Source organism: Lucilia sericata, unplaced genomic scaffold, assembly GCF_015586225.1.
Source record: "Lucilia sericata isolate MDLA Ls3-8-SP2 unplaced genomic scaffold, ASM1558622v1 Contig000759F_arrow, whole genome shotgun sequence".
NCBI lineage: Eukaryota > Metazoa > Arthropoda > Insecta > Diptera > Calliphoridae > Lucilia > Lucilia sericata.
In genome coordinates, this window is record NW_023994756.1 from 32,089 (window position 1) to 50,727 (window position 18,639).

Genomic DNA, 18,639 nt, shown 5'->3' on the forward strand with positions numbered 1-18,639 from the left:
TTCTGTTCTAGTTCTGTTCTAGTTCTGTTCTAGTTCTGTTCTAGTTCTGTTCTAGTTCTGTTCTAGTTCTGTTCTAGTTCTGTTCTAGTTCTGTTCTAGTTCTGTTCTAGTTCTGTTCTAGTTCTGTTCTAGTTCTGTTCTAGTTCGTTCTAGTTCTGTTCTAGTTCTGTCTAGTTCTGTTCTAGTTCTGTTCTAGTTCTGTTCTAGTTTTGTTCTAGTTCTGTTCGGTTCTGTTTTGTTCTGTTCTGTTTGTTCTATTCTATTCTAGTTTTGTTCTAGTTCTGTTCTACACTCAGTCCAGTTTTATACCGAACCTATATTTAATTTGCACCCTTATTGGTCCCTTATAAACCCTTGGAAACACCAAATACGTAACCTATAAAGCCCAACATTTCTTTATATTTTATAAGGACTTTTAGGATATTTATTTATTTCTTTAAAACATATTTAGATGGCGGACTTTTGTTAGAAAATAATATAAAAAACTAAAAGGAATTTATTTACTATAATAGAAAATATGAGTAGCAAATGGTAGATTCCTTCAAAATTAAAAACAGCCTTGAAAGTATGCACTGCAATTTGTATTCAAGAGGAGAGTTTAATAAGATAGATTTGTTTGGTAGGATTTACTTAAAACAAAGAGATCAATGAGTAATAGATAGAAAATAATAATGATATTTTTTAGTTGAACTATATTTAGGTTTTAAATTAAAGTTAAAGAAAAAATATGTAAATTTAAAAGAAAATTAGTAAAATTTGCTTACAGTATTAATTTTTATGATTTTATTTAAATTCCTAGTTATGTGGCTTAATGTTTTCTTGTTTTATTAGTATTTGCTGACCCCTTAAAATAGTCTACAATTTGTGGTTGGAAATGTTATGCTTGCGGTTTTAATTCTATAGAGTATTTATTGGTTAATTAACTATAATTAAATCTTGAGTCTATTGATTAATTTAACAATGTTAACGCCTTAAACTGACCATGAAATTAAATAAATATATACTATGCTAGCATACTTTTAGGCTGCACAAAATAATTAAGTTCTTTTAACAACTCTTTTTTAGCAACTTTCCTTTAGCTTTTCGCAATTTATTGAGCAAGAAAATTGAATTTTTGTTTTGGTTTTTGCTCACACAAATTACGGATTTAATCATAATACATTTTATATTTAATAAAAGATTAATACAGGCCCATTTTTTCAGCTGTAAGCGTTAGAGAGAGAGCGAGAGGACCTTATAAATTCATATTATTTACAATGACTTTCAAGGTCACTTCTTAAAACATGCCATGACATGTTATAACAGTATATTTTTATTTTTTATTCATTTGCTTGTAAGTGTGTGTGTGTGTGAGTGCGTGTGTCTAAGTGTGAGAGAGTCAAAAAATGTCTGTTTTTAATGTGAGTAGATGTTCAGTTATACTATATTTACTGTTATTATTACTCTTGTGTGTTTTGTAGTTGTTGCTATTTTATGTGATTTATTTATGGCAGACAGTGGTGACACGCAATAAACAAAGCAAAAAGGCAAAGAAAATTGAGCAAATATAAAATGTTAAATGAAAAAAAAAAGCAAATAAAGTAATTTTTGTTCTGCTCCAATATTATGGCATACCTTTAGGCTATAAAAATAAATAATTTAGCCGCATTATATTTAAGCAGCTAAAGGACAACCAAGCAATATTAAGGAAAGCTATGTTGTTTTGTTAACTAAAATATAATTTCCTGTTGCAAGCAAGCAAATGAGAGAAATGAGGCAAAATACTATAATAAATATAAAAATTAATTGCTAAACTACCAAAAAAGTAAATAATACCCAAAAAAAAGGAAGAAAAGCAGAAAAATATGCTTAAGAAAATTAAATCTCTTCTTTCCTACACCTCTCTAAACATATTCGAGAACAGCACTTGCAAAAACTTATTAATATTTCCCTTCTTTTTTCCTCTGAAACCAAAACGAAAAAGGTGGTGTCATTTTTAGGATGATAATGACGTCAGAGTAAAAATAATTATAACACTTGCTCTGTTCGTAAATGTGTGCGTCTGGGTATTTTAATCCCCAAAATAAGGCACGTCATTGTTGTGGCAAAAAAATAAAGGACAAACACACAAATATCTTGCAATACTTACGAAAAACGTAATGTTCTTTGTTTAGTAAGAAGGTAAAATGAGATACATATTGTCTAAGGAACCTCAGCTCGGCACTAAATAAGTGTACTAAACGTAAAAATTAATAGTCCTGTTGTTTGTTAAAGTAAAATTAGGTACTACAATTTAAGCTTAAACTTAATGTTATTGGTTAATTACGAGGGTGGATATTTGAAGGTCACTTGGAAAAACCTTTAAAATTTAGAAGAATGATACATATTTTAAAGAAAATAGTTCAGTTCTAGTTCAATTCTAGTTCAGTTCTAGTTTCAGTTCTAGTTCAGGTTCTAGTTCAGTACTAGTTCAGTTCTAGTTTCAGTTCTAGTTCAGTTCTAGTTCAGTTCTAGTCAGTTCTAGTTCAGTCTAGTTCATGTTCTAGTTCAGTTCTAGTTCAGTTCTAGTTCAGTTCTAGTTCAGTTCTAGTTCAGTTCTAGTTCAGTTCTAGGTCAGTTCTAGTTCAGTTCTAGTCAGTCTAGTTCAGTTTCTAGTAGTCAGTTCTAGTTCAGTTCGTAGTTCAGTTCTAGTTCAGTTCTAGTTCTAGTTCAGTTCTAGTTCAGTTCTAGTTCAGTTCTAGTTCAGTTCTAGTTCAGTTCTAGTTCAGTTCTAGTTGTTCGTTCTAGTTCAGTTCTAGTTCAGTTCTAGTTCAGTTCTAGTTCAGTTCTAGTTCAGTTCTAGTTCAGTTCTAGTTCAGTTCTAGTTTAGTTCTAGTTCAGTTCTAGTTCAGTTCTAGTTCAGTTCTAGTTCAGTTCTAGTTCAGTTCTAGTTCAGTTCTAGTTCAGTTCCAGTTCAGTTCCAGTTCAGTTCTAGTTCAGTTCTAGTTCAGTTCTAGTTCAGTTCTAGTTCAGTTCTAGTTCAGTTCTAGTTCAGTTCTAGTTCAGTTCTAGTTCAGTTCTAGTTCAGTTCTAGTTCAGTTCTTTCAGTTCTAGTTCAGTTCTAGTTCAGTTCTAGTTCAGTTCTAGTTCAGTTCTAGTTCAGTTCTAGTTCAGTTCTAGTTCAGTTCTAGTTCAGTTTAGTTCAGTTCTAGTTCAGTTCTAGTTCAGTTCTAGTTCAGTTCTAGTTCAGTTCTAGTTCAGTTTCTAGTTCAGTTCTAGTTCAGTTCTAGTTCAGTTCTAGTTCAGTTCTAGTTCAGTTCTAGTTCAGTTCTAGTTCAGTTCTAGTTCAGTTCTAGTTCAGTTCTAGTTCAGTTCTAGTTCAGTTCTAGTTCAGTTCTAGTTCAGTTCTAGTTCAGTTCTAGTTCAGTTCTAGTTCAGTTCTAGTTCAGTTCTAGTTCAGTTCTAGTTCAGTTCTAGTTCAGTTCTAGTTCAGTTCTAGTTCAGTTCTAGTTCAGTTCTAGTTCAGTTCTAGTTCAGTTCTAGTTCAGTTCTAGTTCAGTTCTAGTTCAGTTCTAGTTCAGTTCTAGTTCAGTTCTAGTTCAGTTCTAGTTCAGTTCTAGTTCATTAGTTCAGTTCTAGTTCAGTTCTTGTTTAGTTCTAGTTCAGTTCTAGTTCCGTTCTAGTTCAGTTCTAGTTCAGTTCTAGTTCAGTTCTAGTTCAGTTCTAGTTCAGTTCTAGTTCAGTTCTAGTTCAGTTCTAGTTCAGTTCTAGTTCAGTTCTAATTCAGTTCTAGTTCAGTTCTAGTTCAGTTCTAGTTCAGTTCTAGTTCAGTTCTAGTTCAGTTCTAGTTCAGTTCTAGTTCAGTTCTAGTTCAGTTCTAGTTCAGTTCTAGTTCAGTTCTAGTTCAGTTCTAGTTCAGTTCTAGTTCAGTTCTAGTTAAGTTCTAGTTCAGTTCTAGTTCAGTTCTAGTTCAGTTCTAGTTCAGTTCTAGTTCAGTTCTAGTTCAGTTCTAGTTCAGTTCTAGTTCAGTTCTAGTTCAGTTCTAGTTCAGTTCTAATTCAGTTCTAATTCAGTTCTAGTTCAGTTCTAGTTCAGTTCTAGTTCAGTTCTAGTTCAGTTCTAGTTCAGTTCTAGTTCAGTTCTAGTTCAGTTCTAGTTCAGTTCTAGTTCAGTTCTAGTTCAGTTCTAGTTCAGTTCTAGTTCAGTTTAGTTCAGTTCTAGTTCAGTTCTAGTTCAGTTCTAGTTCAGTTCTAGTTCAGTTCTAGTTCAGTTCTAGTTCAGTTCTAGTTCAGTTCTAGTTCAGTTCTAGTTCAGTTCTAGTTCAGTTCTAGTTCAGTTCTAGTTCAGTTCTAGTTCAGTTCTAGTTCAGTTCTAGTTCAGTTTAGTTCAGTTCTAGTTCTAGTTCAGTTCTAGTTCAGTTCTAGTTCAGTTCTAGTTCAGTTCAGTTCAGTTCTAGTTCAGTTCTAGTTCAGTCTAGTTCAGTTCTAGTTCAGTTCTAGTTCAGTTCTAGTTCAGTTCTAGTTCAGTTCTAGTTCAGTTCTAGTTCAGTTCTAGTTCAGTTCTAGTTCAGTTCTAGTTCAGTTCTAGTTCAGTTCTAGTTCAGTTCTAGTTCAGTTCTAGTTCAGTTCTAGTTCAGTTCTAGTTCAGTTCTAGTTCAGTTCTAGTTCAGTTCTAGTTCAGTTCTAGTTCAGTTCTAGTTCAGTTCTAGTTCAGTTCTAGTTCAGTTCTAGTTCAGTTCTAGTTCAGTTCTAGTTCAGTTCTAGTTCAGTTCTAGTTCAGTTCTACTGCAGTTTTATTTCGGTTCTAGTTTAGTTCTAATTTAGTTCTAGTTCTAGGTTAGTTATAGTTTAGTTAGTTACTTAGTTATAGCTTAGTTCTATATTAGTTCTACATTGTTTTATGTTTAGTTTTTGTTTAATTTAGTTCTAGTTCAGTTTTATTTCAGCTCTACTACAGAAAATCCTTAGATTTTAGTTTTTGGTATTTTTGGACTGCAAATTTCGTTTAGCGTTAACTTGTGGTTTAATTTGAAAACTTGTTAAAACCAATTTCTTGTTTCACAAATCAATAGTGGCAGTGGTATTTCAAAGGCAATCGCTTAAAAGCAATGATGCTTATGTTGGAAATACTTTCAAGTATCCTTCACGCGATTGAAGCAAAGTTACAAAAATCAATTTGCTTTAAAAATTGTTGGAAAATATTTACAATCCAGGAAGGAAATCAATACAATTTATTCAATCATTTGATATAAAATCGAAAAAGAATTGATATAATTCCATTATAACAAATAGAGAACATTTTCCGAGAAAAAATAAACATTTCCTTGAGCAGAATAAATATTATCTTATTATTAAATCTCCAATAAATCTCCTAAAATTACATTTAAATCAGCCTGCACATAACTATGATTATTATGGTTATTTTACAAACAAATACGAATAATAATAAAAAACTTAATAATTTATTACAAAAGTTTTGAAAATTTTTGCTAAAGGTTTTAAAATATAATAATTTGTGCCTATTCTATTCAATACACCAGTAAAGCAAACAGTCTTCTTTGCAAGTGTGTGTGTTTAAGACACTTTAAAGACTTCCGTTTCCGTTTGGCAGCAACATGCAAAGTTTGTTTTAGATTCTGCACTATTATAATATAAAAGCAAGAAAATTTTTATACTTTTCGATTTTTCTTGCTTTGATGATGATGATAATAAAAATACTAGAATGTTTTGAAAAACAACAAAAAAGAATGAAACGTTAAATGTATTTGTAATTATTTCTTTAAATATTATACAATAAAATCAATATTTGCTTTAAGAGTTAAAAGAGAGCAAATAAAAAAAAGAATAAAAACGTTGCATTCCCTTTTGACATTTAAAACTGAAATTTATGGCAAAAGTCATGTTTTATTAGCGCTTGATTCGTTCGTTTGTTTTTTCTTAACTTTATTTTTATTTATTTTAAGTGTTGAAATCCTAATCATTTATTTGGCTTAAAACGTCATTATTTACTTTTTTTGCCTATTCCATTAACGTTCATTAATGCGAAATTTTCTAAGGATTTTAGTTATAATTAATGATTTTTTTCTTTTCTTTTTTAAATCTTCTCAACTAAACAAAACTTTTTGGGAGATCTTTTTCATAAAAGGCCTTGAAAATAAGTTATTGTTTTTAAAATAACAGCTTAAATATTTTCTATATTTTTTTGTAGAACTGAACTAAACTGACTAGAACTGAACTAGAACTGAACTAGAACTGAACTAGAACTGAACTAGAACTGAACTAGAACTGAACTAGAACTGAACTAGAACTGAACTAGAACTGAACTAGAACTGAACTAGAACTGAACTAGAACTGAACTAGAACTGAACTAGAACTGAACTAGAACTGAACTAGAACTGAACTAGAACTGAACTAGAACTGAACTAGAACTGAACTAGAACTGAACTAGAACTGAACTAGAACTGAACTAGAACTGAACTAGAACTGAACTAGAACTGAACTAGAACTGAACTAGAACTGAACTAGAACTGAACTAGAACTGAACTAGAACTGAACTAGAACTGAACTAGAACTGAACTAGAACTGAACTAGAACTGAACTAGAACTGAACTGAACTAAATAACTAGAACTGAACTAGAACTGAACTAGAACTGAAAGAACTGAACTAGAACTGAACTAGAACTGAACTAGAACTGAACTAGAACTGAACTAGAACTGAACTAGAACTGAACTAGAACTGAACTGAACTGAACTAGAACTGAACTAGAACTGAACTAGAACTGAACTAGAACTGAACTAGACTGAACTAGAACTGAACTAGAACTGAACTAGAACTGAACTAGAACTGAACTAGAACTGAACTAGAACTGAACTAGAACTGAACTGAACTAGAACTGAACTAGAACTGAACTAGAACTGAACTAGAACTGAACTAGAACTGAACTAGAACTGAACTAGAATGAACTAGAACTGAACTAGAACTGAACTAGAACTGAACTAGAACTGAACTAGAACTGAACTAGAACTGAACTAGAACTGAACTAGAACTGAACTAGAACTGAACTAGAACTGAACTAGAACTGAACTAGAACTGAACTAGAACTGAACTAGAACTGAACTAGAACTGAACTAGAACTGAACTAGAACTGAACTAGAACTGAACTAAAAAACTAGAACTGAACTAGAACTGAACTAGAACTGAACTAGAACTGAACTAGAACTGAACTAGAACTGAACTAGAACTGAACTAGAACTGAACTAGAACTGAACTAGAACTGAACTAGAACTGAACTAGAACTGAACTAGAACTGAACTAGAACTGAACTAGAACTGAGAACTGACTAACTGAACTAGAACTGAACTAGAACTGAACTAGAACTGAACTAGAACTGAACTAGAACTGAACTAGAACTGAACTAGAACTGAACTAGAACTGAACTAGAACTGAACTAGAACTGACTAGAACTGAACTAGAACTGAACTAGAACTGAACTAGAACTGAACTAGAACTGAACTAGAACTGAACTAGAACTGAACTAGAACTGAACTAGAACTGAACTAGAACTGAACTAGAACTGAACTAGAACTGAACTAGAACTGAACTAGAACTGAACTAGAACTGAACTAGAACTGAACTAGAACTGAACTAGAACTGAACTAGAACTGAACTAGAACTGAACTAGAACTGAACTAGAACTGAACTAGAACTGAACTAGAACTGAACTAGAACTGAACTAGAACTGAACTAGAACTGAACTAGAACTGAACTAGAACTGAACTAGAACTGAACTAGAACTGAACTAGAACTGAACTAGAACTGAACTAGAACTGAACTAAACTGAACTAGAACTGAACTAGAACTGAACTAGAACTGAACTAGAACTGAACTAGAACTGAACTAGAACTGAACTAGAACTGAACTAGAACTGAACTAGAACTGAACTAGAACTGAACTAGAACTGAACTAGAACTGAACTAGAACTGAACTAGAACTGAACTAGAACTGAACTAGAACTGAACTAGAACTGAACTAGAACTGAACTAGAACTGAACTAGAACTGAACTAGAACTGAACTAGAACTGAACTAGAACTGAACTAGAACTGAACTAGAACTGAACTAGAACTGAACTAGAACTGAACTAGAACTGAACTAGAACTGAACTAGAACTGAACTAGAACTGAACTAGAACTGAACTAGAACTGAACTAGAACTGAACTAGAACTGAACTAGAACTGAACTAGAACTGAACTAGAACTGAACTAGAACTGAACTAGAACTGAACTAGAACTGAACTAGAACTGAACTAGAACTGAACTAGAACTGAACTAGAACTGAACTAGAACTGAACTAGAACTGAACTAGAACTGAACTAGAACTGAACTAGAACTGAACTAGAACTGAACTAGAACTGAACTAACTGAACTAGAACTGAACTACAATTGAACTACAACTGAAGTACAACTAAACTACAACTGAACTACAACTGAACTACAATTGAACTACAACTAGAAGTACAACTGAACTACAACTGAACTACAATTGAACTACAACTGAAGTACAACTGAACTACAACTGAACTACAACTGAACTACAACTGAACTACAACTGAAATACAACTGAACTACAGATTTAGGTGTAAAACATTAAATATTATTAAGTCATTTTAAATATCATTTTTTAAGACTCCAAAAAAGAGAGATAAAATCTTTATTTTATTTTAGTTCGTTTTTTAGGAAAAACAAATCAACGATATTTTGTAACTGTTTTTGTTGGGTGATAAATATCAGTTTTTTAAATGTCATACTTCCCTTGGTGGTTATTTTTGACACTGTTTCATTTTATTTTCGCAAAATCTTTTTTTTTTACTCCAACAATATATTGCCAAAAATATATGTTTTTACAAGTAAGAACAAATATGTGGAGGGTTTGAAATTTTGTTTATGAAAAAAAAAAAACATGTCGAAGTTTTTTTTTTTTTTGGTTTATTTTTGATTTTTCCCTCAATTTTTTACTCGCCGAAGCAGAGATGAAAAATATGATGATGATGGTTTCACATCAAAAGTTTTTCATTTAATTTTTTGTTGTTGAACAAGAAAAAAATATAAAAAATTAACCGAAATATTTACAAGGACATGCTAAATTAATGAGAAAATGCATTAAATTAATTTTGTTGTCATTTTATAAAGCATACCTTAAGGCATACGATAAACATAAAATTTAAATTTCTTAGAGGAGTAGGAGGAAGAGGAAATGTGAAGAAGTAATAAATTACTGAAGCTTTTAATATTTTCTTTTTTGTTTAGCTGGAGAGTTTTAAAATAAAATTTGTTTTTTATTTAAACATTCTAAATTTCATGTCTAGTTTTAGTAGCGTTTTGTTAGGTTTGTTTAAATTAAAATAATTATGCAAATGTTTTTTTATTTTGCTACAGCTGCTTAGTATAAGAATTTATTTTTTAAAGAGGACATATTTTGTAGTCCTTTTTTTACTAATAAAACACCAACAGGCCTGTTAAAACATTATTACCTTCAATTGTAACCTAAAATACTTGGTTGTGGCAAACCAGTACTTTTAAAATAAAACGTAAATATAAAAATGTTGTAACAGACACACTACTACAGCCACAAATATGCAAATTGTTTTAATTTTTCTCTACAAATACAAAACACTTCAAAACGCTTCCCTTTATGTATGTGAGTGTCAAATTGTTTATGGGCTGTTATAACTCAAACTAAAATATTTAATAAAATTACAGGGGCAAACAGAGAGAAAAAACGATACATGTAAAACTCTTGAAATAGTTAAATAAAAATTGGAACAACAACCATTGTTACTACAACAAAATAAACATGATAAATTTGAAAACAAAAAAAAAAAGGTTTTGTACACACAAAAACTAACATTACACAAATGGCTTTAATTACAAGTTACAACTGAAAAAGAGTCGTTTATAAATGTATATTAACTGCTTGTTAAAAGGTGGGACAGAAAAATCTGAAACACAAAATTAATCATTTCATTTCAATTTTAGTTTTTGTGCAGTTTTTAAAATAAGTTCATGTCAGATTAAGATCATTTATTGTTTAGTTTTATTCCCTTCTTCGAACAGTTTTAAATTCAGTCCTAGTTCAGTTCTAGTTCAGTTCTAGTTCTGTTCTAGTTCTGTTCTAGTTCTGTTCTAGTCTGTTCTAGTTCTGTTCGAGTTTCTGTTCCAGTTCTGTTCCAGTTCTGTTCTAGTTCTGTTCTAGTTCTGTTCTAGTTCGTTCTAGTTCTGTTCCAGTCTGTTCCAGTTCTGTTCTAGTTCTGTTTAGTTCTGTTCTAGTGTTCTAGTTCTGTTCTAGTTCTGTTCTAGTTCTGTTCTAGTTCTGTTCTAGTCTGTTCTAGTTCTGTTCTAGTTCTGTTCTAGTTCTATTCTAGTTGTTCTAGTTCTGTTCTAGTTCTGTTCTAGTATGTTCTAGTTCTGTTTAGTTCTGTTCTAGTTCTGTTCTAGTTCTGTTCTAGTTCTGTTCTAGTTCTGTTCTAGTTCTGTTCTAGTTCTGTTCTAGTTCTGTTCTAGTTCTGTTCTAGTTCTGTTCTAGTTCTGTTCTAGTTCTGTTCTAGTTCGTTTCTAGTTCTGTTCTAGTTCTGTTCTAGTTCTGTTCTAGTTCTGTTCTAGTTCTGTTTTAGTTAGTTCTGTTATAGTTCTGTGCTAGTGTAGTCTGTTCTAGTTCTGTTCTAGTTCTGTTCTAGTTCTGTTATAGTTCTGTTCTAGTTCTGTTCTAGTTCTGTTCTAGTTCTGTTCTAGTTATGTTCTAGTTCTGTTCTAGTTTGTTCTAGTTGTTAGTCTGTTATAGTTTTGTTCTAGTTCTGTTCTAGTTAGTTCTAGTTCTGTTTAGTTATGTTCTGGTTCTGTTCTATTCTGTTCTAGTTCTGTTCTAGTTCTGTTCTAGTTCTGTTCTAGTTCTGTTCTAGTTCTGTTCTAGTTTGTTCTAGTTCTGTTCTAGTTCTGTTCTAGTTCTGTTAGTTATGTTCTAGTTCGTTATAGTTCTGTTCTAGTTCTGTTCTAGTTCTGTTCTAGTTCTGTTCTAGTTCTGTTCTAGTTCTAGTTCTGTTCTAGTTCTGTTCTAGTTCTGTTCTAGTTCTGTTCTAGTTCTGTTCTAGTTCTGTTCTAGTTCTGTTCTAGTTCTGTTCTAGTTCTGTTTTAGTTCTGTTATAACATATTTCTAGTTCTCTTCTAACAGGGTTCTAATTCAAAACTATTTTAAATTTGCAATATATTTTCTTAAAAATTGCGAAATAATAGATTGTCCTTTTTTAACTCCACTAGCACAAAACATAAGTATTAACGATTAACGCTCTAAAATCACACAACACAAAACCAAAGACAAACTTCCCCCTAGAGCTTAACAAACACCAACCGCTAACCAAGCAACTATCCGCAAAATACATATTTTTAGCCTATTATACTAAACACTAATTACCATACATTTTTTGCACAGGGATTTTGCACAAAAAGCTTTTTATTATAATATTAAACAATTTTTGTTTCAGTAGCCTAACTTTTAGGCTTATTAAGCTAAAATGTCATATAGTTAAATAAACAAACGTTTAACATTTTGCAATAATTTGTTGTGTACTTACGAGTTGGAGATACTAGCGTGTTTATTTCATTTCTTGTTTTTTTTCTGTTGTACCTTTTCAATTTGATTTATATTTCTTTGCCAGGTATTATTAAACAAAATTTGCTATTTAGCTCCTTAAAGTAGGCACTACAAGTGCATTAGTATACATTGTATTTATAAGTATGCCATAATATTTGATTGAAAAAACTAGAGAATATACTAAGTATGAAAAAAAAAAAACACGTGTAATAAAGAGCGATCAATAAGGTGTTGTTATAAATTTTAGCAAAAAAAAGCAGATGAGAATTTTGAAAATAGCAAAAACGAGGGCAAATTGAAAATGATTATTTGAGTAGATTTGTGCAAAAAGTCATGGCATATTGTAAGGAATAATAAAAATCAATTTAAGGGCAAATGAAAATTAATGGTATTTGTGTAGAAGAAATGATATAAATTCTAAATGTGATTAAGGGATTTTAAATTTGAACTTTTAGTTTACTGAATAATTTTTTGCAAATTTATTTTGGATGAAGAGTTTTGAAAATAACTAAATTGGTATTAGGTCAAATGCACTAGAAATGAACTAGAACAGAACTAGAACAGATCTGGAACAAGATCTAGAACAGAACTAGAACAGAACTAGAACAGAACTAGAACAGAACTAGAACAGAACTAGAACAGAACTAGAACAGAACTAGAACAGAACTAGAACAGAACTAGACAGAATAGACAGAACTAGAACAGAACTAGAACAACTAGAACAGAACTAGAACAGAACTAGAACAGAACTAGAACAGAACTAGAACAGAACTAGAACATAACTAGAACATAACTAGAACATAACTAGAACAGAACTAGAACAGAACTAGAACAGAACTAGAACAGAACTACAGAACTAGAACAGAACTAGAACAGAACTAGAACAGAACTAGAACAGAACTAGAACAGAACTAGAACAGAACTAGAACAGAACTAGAACAGAACTAGAACAGAACTAGAACAGAACTAGAACAGAACTAGAACAGAACTAGAACAGAACTAGAACAGAACTAGAACAGAACTAGAACAGAACTAGAACAGAACTAGAACAGAACTAGAACAGAACTAGAACAGAACTAGAACAGAACTAGAACAGAACTAGAACAGAACTAGAACAGAACTAGAACAGAACTAGAACAGAACTAGAACAGAACTAGAACAGAACTAGAACAGAACTAGAACAGAACTAGAACAGAACTAGAACAGAACTAGAACAGAACTAGAAACAAACTAGAACAGAACTAGAACAGAACTAGAACAGAACAGAACTAGAACAGAACTAGAACTAGAACAGAACTAGAACAGAACTAGAACAGAACTAGAACAGAACAGAACTAGAACAGAACTAGAACAGAACTAGAACAGAACTAGAACAGAACTAGAACAGAACTAGAACAGAACTAGAACAGAACTAGAACAGAACTAGAACAGAACTAGAACAGAACTAGAACAGAACTAGAACAGAACTAGAACAGAACTAGAACAGAACTAGAACAGAACTAGAACAGAACTAGAACAGAACTAGACAGAACTAGAACAGAACTAGAACAGAACTAGAACAGAACTCAGAACTAGAACAGAACTAGAACAGAACTAGAACAGAACTAGAACAGAACTAGAACAGAACTAGAACAGAACTAGAACAGAACTAGAACAGAACTAGAACAGAACTAGAACAGAACTAGAACAGAACTAGAACAGAACTAGAACAGAACTAGAACAGAACTAGAACAGAACTAGAACAGAACTAGAACAGAACTAGAACAGAACTAGAACAGAACTAGAACAGAACTAGAACAGAACTAGAACAGAACTAGAACAGAACTAGAACAGAACTAGAACAGAACTAGAACAGAACTAGAACAGAACTAGAAACAGAACTAGAACAGAACTAGAACAGAACTAGAACAGAACTAGAACAGAACTAGAACAGAACTAGAACAGAAACTAGAACACAGAACTAGAACAGAACTGAACGAACTAGAACAGAACAGAACTAGAACAGAACTAGAACGAACTAGAACAGAACTAGAACAGAACTAGAACAGAACTAGAACAGAACTAGAACAGAACTAGAACAGAACTAGAACAGAACTAGAACAGAACTAGAACAGAACTAGAACAGAACTAGAACAGAACTAGAACAGAACTAGAACAGAACTGGAACAGAACTAGAACAGAACTGAACAGAACTAGAACAGAACTAGAACAAAACTGAACAGAACTAGAACAGAACTAGAACAGAACTAGAACAGAACTAGAACAGAACTAGAACAGAACTAGAACAGAACTAGAACAGAACTAGAACAGAACTAGAACAGAACTAGAACAGAACTAGAACAAACTGAACAGAACTAGAACAGAACTAGAACAGAACTAGAACAGAACTAGAACAGAACTAGAACAGAACTAGAACAGAACTAGAACAGAACTAGAACAGAACTAGAACAGAACTAGAACAGAACTAGAACAGAACTAGAACAGAACTAGAACAGAACTAGAACAGAACTAGAACTAGAACAGAACTGAAATAAAACTAAACTAGAATATAATGTTCAGAAGTTAAGGAGAGTATATAATATTAATTATATTCCAGTTGGATCTTTTTTAAATTTGACTTTTTGTAATTTTAAGTAAAAAACATGGTTTTGTATGGTTTTTGATTCCTAGAAAATTTTAACTCATTTCCTTAGGAAAAACAGCTGGCCACAAGTAACAGCTGTCAAAACAAATGATTTCCGAAATAAATTGAAAATTTTTACCAAAATGGAACTCTTAAATTTAAACGATTTTGCGCATACAGCATTGAAAAATGAGACAAAACCAGTCACATGTTTGATAAGAGCACTGCAGTAGAAAAACTCAAGTAAGGTTAAGAAAAAGAAGAACGATTTTTTAATAAAAGCTTCGACCTGGTAGTAAATGCCAAAAGCTATTTTCAAAATTTTAGTATTAAGCGAACTGTGAGCTTACAAAGGCAGAACCCAAAAAGATAAAACCAACCATTTAAAGCCGGTTAAAAAAGCAAAAAAACGCATGTTGTCCAGCCATTGAGTTTAAGCAAAAAAAGAAGAAAAAATTTGTTTAAAAAACGAACCAAAAATTATAATGAAAAGTTTTAAAAATTTTTGAGAAAAAAGTGTTTAAAGGAAATATTTTCCCAAAGGACTTTAAATTTAAATTGAAGCCAACATAAGCCTGTTATGATCAAACCTTTTTGAAGAATTCCATGAAAAAATCAATATCCGTCTAAAGTTTATTTCGGTTTCAAGTAAAGAACAAAAAACCCTAAAAAAGAAAACTACAATTTAAGAAAATTTTCTGCAAAGTTAAAAAAGAACTCAAAAAAAAAATTTAAAACAAAAATAAAATTGTGAAAAAACTTGCTAAAATTATATAAAAAAACTTTAAATATTCAATTTAAATTATATATAAAAAGAAAAGTCCATTTTTTGTGTTTAGAGCTTAAGACCTCATATAAATAATATTAATTAGTAAAAAATAATTGCCTAAAAACAAACGCTAAATATACGTATAGCTTAATAATTATAAAAATTTAATAAAAAAAATTATAAGTAAAACAAATGCTTTTTTCTTCTCCATCCATTGTAAAACTTATTAAGTATAAAACCAAATAAAAATAATCAATATTGCAACTTGAAAAACCAAAAAAATTCAATAAAAATTAAGTGAATTTAAACAATAAAAACAGCTTAAAAAGGTAAATATATTCAAAATTTTTTAAATAATTTTTAAAATTGAAAAAAATCTCTATATAGGCCAAATAATTTTCCTTTTTCATATATAGTATAAAATAAATTTTCACAAAATCCCTTGTAGTCTTTTTTCACTCTTTTACATATATTTAGTTTCAGTATACTCCTTTTGGGTGGCTGAAAAAAAATCTGTCAAAAGAAGAAAACACTCCTAACCTAAAGCGGCTTTTAACCCCAACTCCTCTTTTTTGTAGTCCTTTTTCCTTTACTTCGTTTCTACAGCTGTAAAATGTTGTAATATTCTTAATATTACTTCATGTAAAGGAATTACATGAATTCATATAGTGCAAAATTAAGCTTTTTTTTCGCCTGCTTCCATTTACTAGACATTTACCATACCTTCCCTTTTCATTGCAAAAATAAGTACTAGCAGGTGTTTGCATGTGTTTTCAACAACTCTCTCGCTCTTTATTTCTATATCTCTAAAAAATCAGCTGTTTTTTAAGAAAAATCAATATTTGTTACACAAACTGAAATACAAACAGATGGTCAGGGTTTTTAAAATGTAATATATAGGAAACAATGACTTGCAAAGTTAGAACTGACAGTTACATCAGAAATAGAGAGAGAGAGCGAGAGTGCTAAACTGACACTCATCGAGAGCCCTCAACACAACCCTTAAAATCAGCTGTTAATACAGCTGAGTTCTCTTGTTAATTCTCTTTCATTAAATAGTCCCTGTTCCTATACTCTCTTCTCTATTATTTTAATTAAGACATTTTGTTAAAACAAATGTGGGTTGGACTTGTTTTCTGCCTTTAAAAAGCCGGTTTTGTTGTTGCGGAAACAATAAATTACTCAGAGATTATTTTTGGTACTCTCTACCAAACCGGTTATATATTTATATTTATTTCGTTAACTTTTTCAACACTCTTTATATGTCAAAAATAAATATGCTCTTTAATGAAAATATGACCATTTTAACCTAAAAAATTAACAAACATAATTCGTAATTTTAAAAGTTTGGAAATAGAATTGAACCAACCAGAACAGAACTAGAATAGAACTAGAACAGAACTAGAACAGAACTAGAACAGAACTAGAACAGAACTAGAACAGAACTAGAACAGAACTAGAACAGAACTAGAACAGAACTAGAACAGAACTAGAACTGAACTAGAACTGAACTAGAACAGAACTAGAACAGAACTAGAACAGAACTAGAACAGAACTAGAACAGAACTAGAGCAGAACTAGAGCAGAACTAGAACAGAACTAGAACAGAACTAGAACAGAACTAGAACAGAACTAGAACAGAACCAGAACAGAACTAGAGCAGAACTAGAGCAGAACTAGAACAGAACTAGAACAGAACTAGAACAGAACTAGAACTGAACTAGAACTGAACTAGAACTGAACTAGAAATAACAGAACTAGAACAGAACTAGAACAGAACTAGAACAGAACTAGAACAGAACTAGAGCAGAACTAGAGCAGAACTAGAACAGAACTAGAACAGAACTAGAACAGAACTAGAACTGAACTAGAACTGAACTAGAACTGAACTAGAACTGAACTAGAACAGAACTAGAACAGAACTAGAACAGAACTAGAACAGAACTAGAACAGAACTAGAGCAGAACTAGAACAGAACTAGAACAGAACTAGAACAGAACTAGAACAGAACTAGAACAGAACTAGAACAGAACTAGAACAGAACTAGAACAGAACTAGAACAGAACTAAAACAGAATTAGAACAGAACTAGAACAGACTAGAACAGAACTAGAACAGAACTAGAACAGAACTAGAACAGAACTAGAACAGAACTAGAACAGAACTAGAACAGAACTAGAACAGAACTAGAACAGAACTAGAACAGAACTAGAACAGAACTAGACAGAACTAGAACTAGAACAGAACTAGAACAGAACTAGAACAGAACTAGAACAGAACTAGAACAGAACTAGAACAGAACTAGAACAGAACTAGAACAGAACTAGAACAGAACTAGAACAGAACTAGAACAGAACTAGAACAGAACTAGAACAGAACTAGAACAGAACTAGAACAGAACTAGAACTAGAACAGAACTAGAACAGAACTAGAACAGAACTAGAAACAGAACTAGAACAGAACTAGAACAGAACTAGAACAGAACTAGAACAGAACTAGAACAGAACTAGAACAGAACTAGAACAGAACTAGAACAGAACTAGAACAGAACTAGAACAGAACTAGAACAGAACTAGAACAGAACTAGAACAGAACTAGAACAGAACTAGAACAGAACTAGAACAGAACTAGAACAGAACTAGAACAGAACTAGAACAGAACTAGAACAGAACTAGAACAGAACTAGAACAGAACTAGAACAGAACTAGAACAGAACTAGAACAGAACTAGAACAGACTAGAACAGAACTAAAACTGAACTAGAACAGCTAAAAATTCTGAGATTCTAAATATTTTGGAGGGGATCTCTAGGATCTCTCGTTTAGAGACTGAAAAAAATCTATTAAAAGTTTCATTGTTGTTGATTCAACAATGTTGAAACATTAAAGAAGGTTTTAACAAAATTATAACACTTTCATGTATGAACTTTGAAAATTTGTCAAAATTTTCAAAATGAAGGTAATTGAATTAAGCTTGCCTTAAGAGTTCACTGAAAATATTGTTGTTCTGAAAATATTTTTAGAAATTTTTTTTACTAAAACCAAAGTTATGAATAAATAAACTAAAAATAGTTAAGAGTATAAAATCAAATTTTAAAGTTTAACTTTAACAAGCTGTAGTTTAAACTGTAGTTAAGTAATAAGATTGAGGCTTGATGTTATAGAAAAATTAAGTAGTTATCTATAAAATTTATAAAATAATATTTCCCTAATAGAACGAATTCCAATTGACCTTTTACGGTCAATTTGTTTTTCTTACACTAAAATCAATTATTTATTTTTATAACTTTATCTATTGTTAACTAAAAATACACACATATTTTATAAATATTATATTTATTTGTTTTTTTAAATTTTACCCTATTTTCTAAATTACATAGAGGACTGTCAACATTTATTTATTTTAGTACAAAATTTTAGTTCCCAAACAATGGACTTTTTCATTTTTATTAAAAATAAACTAAAGACTAAAAGCCAGTTAAAACTCCCTTCCTCACTCTTAATCAAACGCACGTTCAACCAAATTAGTGAACACTTTATGGGGCTTAGAACACCCTACTAACACTCTGGTGTTTATATCCTGTTTCGAAATATGTAAGTGTGTGGTATGTGTGTGTGTAATTTGAATCGAAACAATTCATTGCACTTTAC

The 18,639-nt window shown here is 31.3% G+C and overlaps 1 protein-coding gene across 1 annotated transcript in view; it reads left to right on the forward strand.

Moving 5' to 3' along the window:
- Nucleotides 1-14,560: 14,560 nt before the first annotated feature.
- Nucleotides 14,561-18,639, forward strand: part of LOC119607898 (microtubule-associated protein futsch) — a 114,728-nt gene continuing 110,649 nt past the window's right edge. Inside the window, exon 1 of the mRNA XM_037962027.1 lies at nt 14,561-15,320. The gene's annotated coding sequence lies outside the window, so the exon portion shown is untranslated. The remainder of the gene's footprint in view (nt 15,321-18,639) is intronic.